This window comes from Oncorhynchus nerka, unplaced genomic scaffold, assembly GCF_034236695.1.
Source record: "Oncorhynchus nerka isolate Pitt River unplaced genomic scaffold, Oner_Uvic_2.0 unplaced_scaffold_8886, whole genome shotgun sequence".
Taxonomy (NCBI): Eukaryota; Metazoa; Chordata; class Actinopteri; order Salmoniformes; family Salmonidae; genus Oncorhynchus; species Oncorhynchus nerka.
Genome location: NW_027032436.1, coordinates 1 through 4,734, shown reverse-complemented (window position 1 = coordinate 4,734; position 4,734 = coordinate 1). Strand labels below are relative to the sequence as shown.

Genomic DNA, 4,734 nt, shown 5'->3' with positions numbered 1-4,734 from the left:
TCCATCGGGGGATTTGATATAGCGTATCGTGCTCACTGCCTAGTTTTATTATAACATTCATATGACGCTTGGCTCTGGCAGTGAGCTACCCTGCAGGACAGAGATCTAATGCCAAGACAGGCATTGTTATCTTTTCTAATAAATGGTTAAACGTTCACGTGGTGTTTTCTATCTGAAAATTCTAAATAAAATATCTCAAGAGATTAATTTGGACTGTCTCTGATTTCATGATAGGTGGCTGTTCAGGTGCACCATCAGTCCCATCTCCTGGCCTCCCTGTCCATTGGCCCACACTCAACACAGAGTTTCTCAATCTTCAGTCTCTGGACCTCAATCTGTGGGGTGTATCTGATCAGCAAGTTAGGCAGACTGTAATTAGCTCACACGTTGCAGTTTTCATTAAAAGGCACAAACTGTAAGTCCAATGTACTGTAACAAGTGTTGGCCTGACACTTTGGGAGGACTGTGGGCAGTGAGGGGTATGGGCGTTTGCAAGTGTACCCACCAAATATACACACTCATTGGACTAAAATGGAACTGTCATACATGTTCTTATTTCTGTGTGATTTGTTTCTGGTTGATTGGGTTGCGCCTTTAAGGGAGTAGGTCCATTGCAAGCCAGTCCGTAGTACTATAAAAAGCTTAAGAAACACTGCTTTAAGAAGGGGTTGTGAATGGCTTAATGAGGCCGAGGTCCATGGCCTTGACCAGGCAGGTGCGTGCCACATCGATCACAAGCTGCCTCTTGGGGTTGTCCATTGCTTTGCCAATCACTGTCAGGATCTCCAGGATCTCGCTCTTGATCAGCTTCTTGGCCAGCTCGTTGTCGTCCGAGTTCAGTATGTTGTACACAATCACCAGGCCTCTGTGCTGGATCTGGGGCTGGTCATGGAGAATGAGCCTCTGAAGGATCTCCATCCACTGCAAAGTCTGCGGAGTGAACCGAGAAAACACTGGTCAGTCAAAGTGATGAAGTGGATGAGGCCTCACCATACATTTTGAATAAGTATAACTATAATCAGTGTTGTGATTATACATATTGATTACGTAACACATAACTAGTCATTGTTGTCATGATACATACCGACTGTCACGACTATAAATCGATGCTGCGATGATACAGCGTTGTGATTGATTGGGACAATTCGGCAGTTCAAATCAGTTAATATCTTTGCACAGGAACTGCCTTTGGGTCACCCCAAGGTGATTGTACTAGTGTGAATGCAACCAGACAGACATACCACCAGGGTCATCTTGGTGCACAGTTTCTTCTGGGCGGCAGTGAGCATGGCCAGTGCTCCGGCTGCAGCTCTCTGGAGCTTTTCATCGTCCTCAGCACACATCAGCACCAGCAGCTTCAGCCTATCATTCCCATCCTCCAGGTACCGATCCTGCACCTGAACACACAATGGTGACGTTAGTTACACTGGGTGACACGTTTGTTACCTGCACACACAACACACCGTATGTGATGACACTGTTCCCTAAGATTGAGGGGTGTCCTCTCACCTCTTTGCACGTCACCAGGTTGCACATGCACTCTGTGGCTGCCTGTGTGATATGATCATGGTCTTTAAACATGTACTGCTCAATCTCAGGGAGAGCCTTCTCTTTCAGGATCTTCACTCTGGAGCCGTGGAGGATGGGAAGTAATAGTTAAGAAATCACGCAAACGTCTCATCTCCTCCACTGAAAACGCTCTGGCAGCAACCGTCTCATCTCCTCCACTCAAAACGCTCTGGCAGCAACCGTCTCATCTCCTCCACTAAAAACGCTCTGGCAGCAACCATCTCATCTCCTCCACTCAAAACGCTCTGGCAGCAACCGTCTCATCTCCTCCACTCAAAACACTCTGGCAGCAACCGTCTCATCTCCTCCACTCAAAACGCTCTGGCAGCAACCGTCTCATCTCCTCCACTCAAAACGCTCTGGCAGCAACCGTCTCATCTCCTCCACTCAAAACGCTCTGGCAGCAACCGTCTCATCTCCTCCACTCAAAACGCTCTGGCAGCAACCGTCTCATCTCCTCCACTCAAAACACTCTGGCAGCAACCGTCTCATCTCCTCCACTAAAAACACTCTGGCAGCAACCGTCTCATCTCCTCCACTCAAAACACTCTGGCAGCAACCGTCTCATCTCCTCCACTCAAAACACTCTGGCAGCAACCGTCTCATCTCCTCCACTAAAAACACTCTGGCAGCAACCGTCTCATCTCCTCCACTAAAAACACTCTGGCAGCAACCGTCTCATCTCCTCCACTCAAAACACTCTGGCAGCAACCGTCTCATCTCCTCCACTAAAAACACTCTGGCAGCAACCATCTCATCTCCTCCACTCAAAACACTCTGGCAGCAACCGTCTCATCTCCTCCACTCAAAACACTCTGGCAGCAACCGTCTCATCTCCTCCACTCAAAACACTCTGGCAGCAACCGTCTCATCTCCTCCACTAAAAACACTCTGGCAGCAACCATCTCATCTCCTCCACTCAAAACGTTCTGACAGCAACAGTGAAAAAACACTAACAACTCTGGAATGTCCCCAGAGCATATCTGAGCTCACAGCTGTTTTCTGGTTAAACTTATTGAACACTTGTCCTCTCACACATCGACTACCTTATAGTGATTGTTGAATAATCTGTAATAGTCTCAGGTGTTTAGTTGGGTTATACATACTGTGGTGTGGTTGGTAAATTAACAGGCCTCACCTCAGTTTGTCGTTGAGTTGGTGAGACTCAGAAGTGCCTCGTAGTTCTGCACTCCGTCTCTCTCAAGGTGCAACAGGCTGACCAGAGGACGCACCACCTCATAGATCTGTCAGAGAGAGAGATGACAAGGCAGGGTGAGGGAGGTAGGGTAAGAGATCCACCTGCTCTTCACGTCCTTGCTTGCATCTGCAGGGGAACAGAATAAGTGTCAGACCACTTTTATGAAGTGTTTATAAAACACAAACAAGTAACTATATAACAAGTAAATACATATAAAACAGAACAATGTGTTTATATAGCTAATAGATGCTATTCAGAGTCAATTCGTATTGGGTAAAAAACCCTACATACATGTATATAAATGTAGGGCTTTTGACTGGAACAGGATAGGAATGCAGAAACGTAAGTGGATGTCTCACCCTCTCTCCTGGGAAGGCAATCTCTGGGTTGGACACAGCAGCGATCTTGGCCAGGGCGTGGGAGGCCCTTATTTTCCCTATAGCTGATCCCTCCAGAGCCAATGGGATCAGAGCCTGGGGAACACACAAGAGATCAGAGGTTCAGACAGTCAGAAACCCTCTGGTTAGATAAGGGTAATACATCAAATGTAAGGCTGGCTATAGGAAATAGTGATGATTCTAGAACGGAGGATCTGATGAGTCTGTTGTGTCTGTCACTCACCTTGCCCCCTCCATGGGCGCAAATCGTGCCACGGTCTTTGGCATCATCTGCCAAGGCAAGGAACACCCTGCGGATGATGTTTGAAGCCTGAAATGTGGCAAAAGGTCGCAAAGTTCAAGGGGGCCGAATACTTTCGCAAGGCACTGTAAATAAGGATGACTTGTTTGGTATTTGTTTTTTTTATTAGGATCCCCATTAGCTGTTGCGAAAGCCGCAGCTACTCTTCCTGGGATTCACACAGAACATGAAACATGACATAATACAGAACATTAATAGACAACAACAGCTCCAGGACAGAACTACATACATTTAATAACGGCACACATAGCCTACACATCAATACATACACACAAACTATCTTGGTCAAATAGGGGAGAGGTGTTGTTACGTGAGGTGTTGCTTTATCTGTTTTTTGAAACCAGGTTCTCTGTTCATTTGAGCAATTTGTGATGGAAGGGAGTTTCATGCAATAATGGCTCTATATAATGTATGCTTTCTTGAATTTGTTCTGCATTTGGGGGCTATGAAAAGACAGCTGGTGGCATGTCTGGTGTGTTTGTGTGTGTGTCAGAGCTGTGTGTAAGTTGCCTCCCCCTGCCTGCTGGACAGACAGGGGGAGGCCTGTGTCTTTCTCTCATCTTACCTTGGGGTGCTGCTCTGGGACATGCTGCTTGGAGAACTTGGCCAGCTGAACCAGCTCAGGCATGATCTCTTTCTTCTCATAGCTGTTGGTGCAGTTGACCAGGGTACAGGCCACAGCATATAGGATGGTCTTATCTTTAGACCGTATCACAGGGAAACAGGGAAGAGTGAAGTTAGGTACTCTCCTCCAGGTCCCATATTCACCCTTTAATGTCACTATGCTCCGGTCATCTTCTATGAGTTGGGTCTCTGCTCTGTCTTTAATAGTACAGTACCTACCTTGGCCAGTTCAAACATGGCTTTCATAGCAGGCTCGTCCTCAACAAAGTCATCCTTTACATCAGCGTCTTGGGTCAGGTAGGCCAGACCTTCTATAGCCCACTTCCTGGTCTTCGTGTCCATGGCAGAGTTACACAGCCACCTGACACACAGGAAGAGGGTTAACAGGGAACCGGGCTAACAGGAAATGGTCCTCCATCTTCAGATTATGACCATGGGAAGCCATTTCTAAATCACACTGAGGGAATATAATATTGTTCTCTCTGCAACTGAAACACGTCAATATATCAATACAAATAGCACATAATTATCCAGATAAAGAGTCATAATTGTCTGGACTTGGTGTGTAATTAGTCAAGTATAAGGGTACAGATATGTTCACATTCTATTACTCCTGATAGTTGTAGTCCATAATACTTTTTTGG

The 4,734-nt window shown here is 46.5% G+C and overlaps 1 pseudogene; it reads right to left on the bottom strand.

Moving 5' to 3' along the window:
- Positions 1-12: 12 nt before the first annotated feature.
- LOC135559581 (protein unc-45 homolog B-like) lies at positions 13-4,445 on the bottom strand (annotated as a pseudogene).
- Positions 4,446-4,734: the final 289 nt, after the last annotated feature.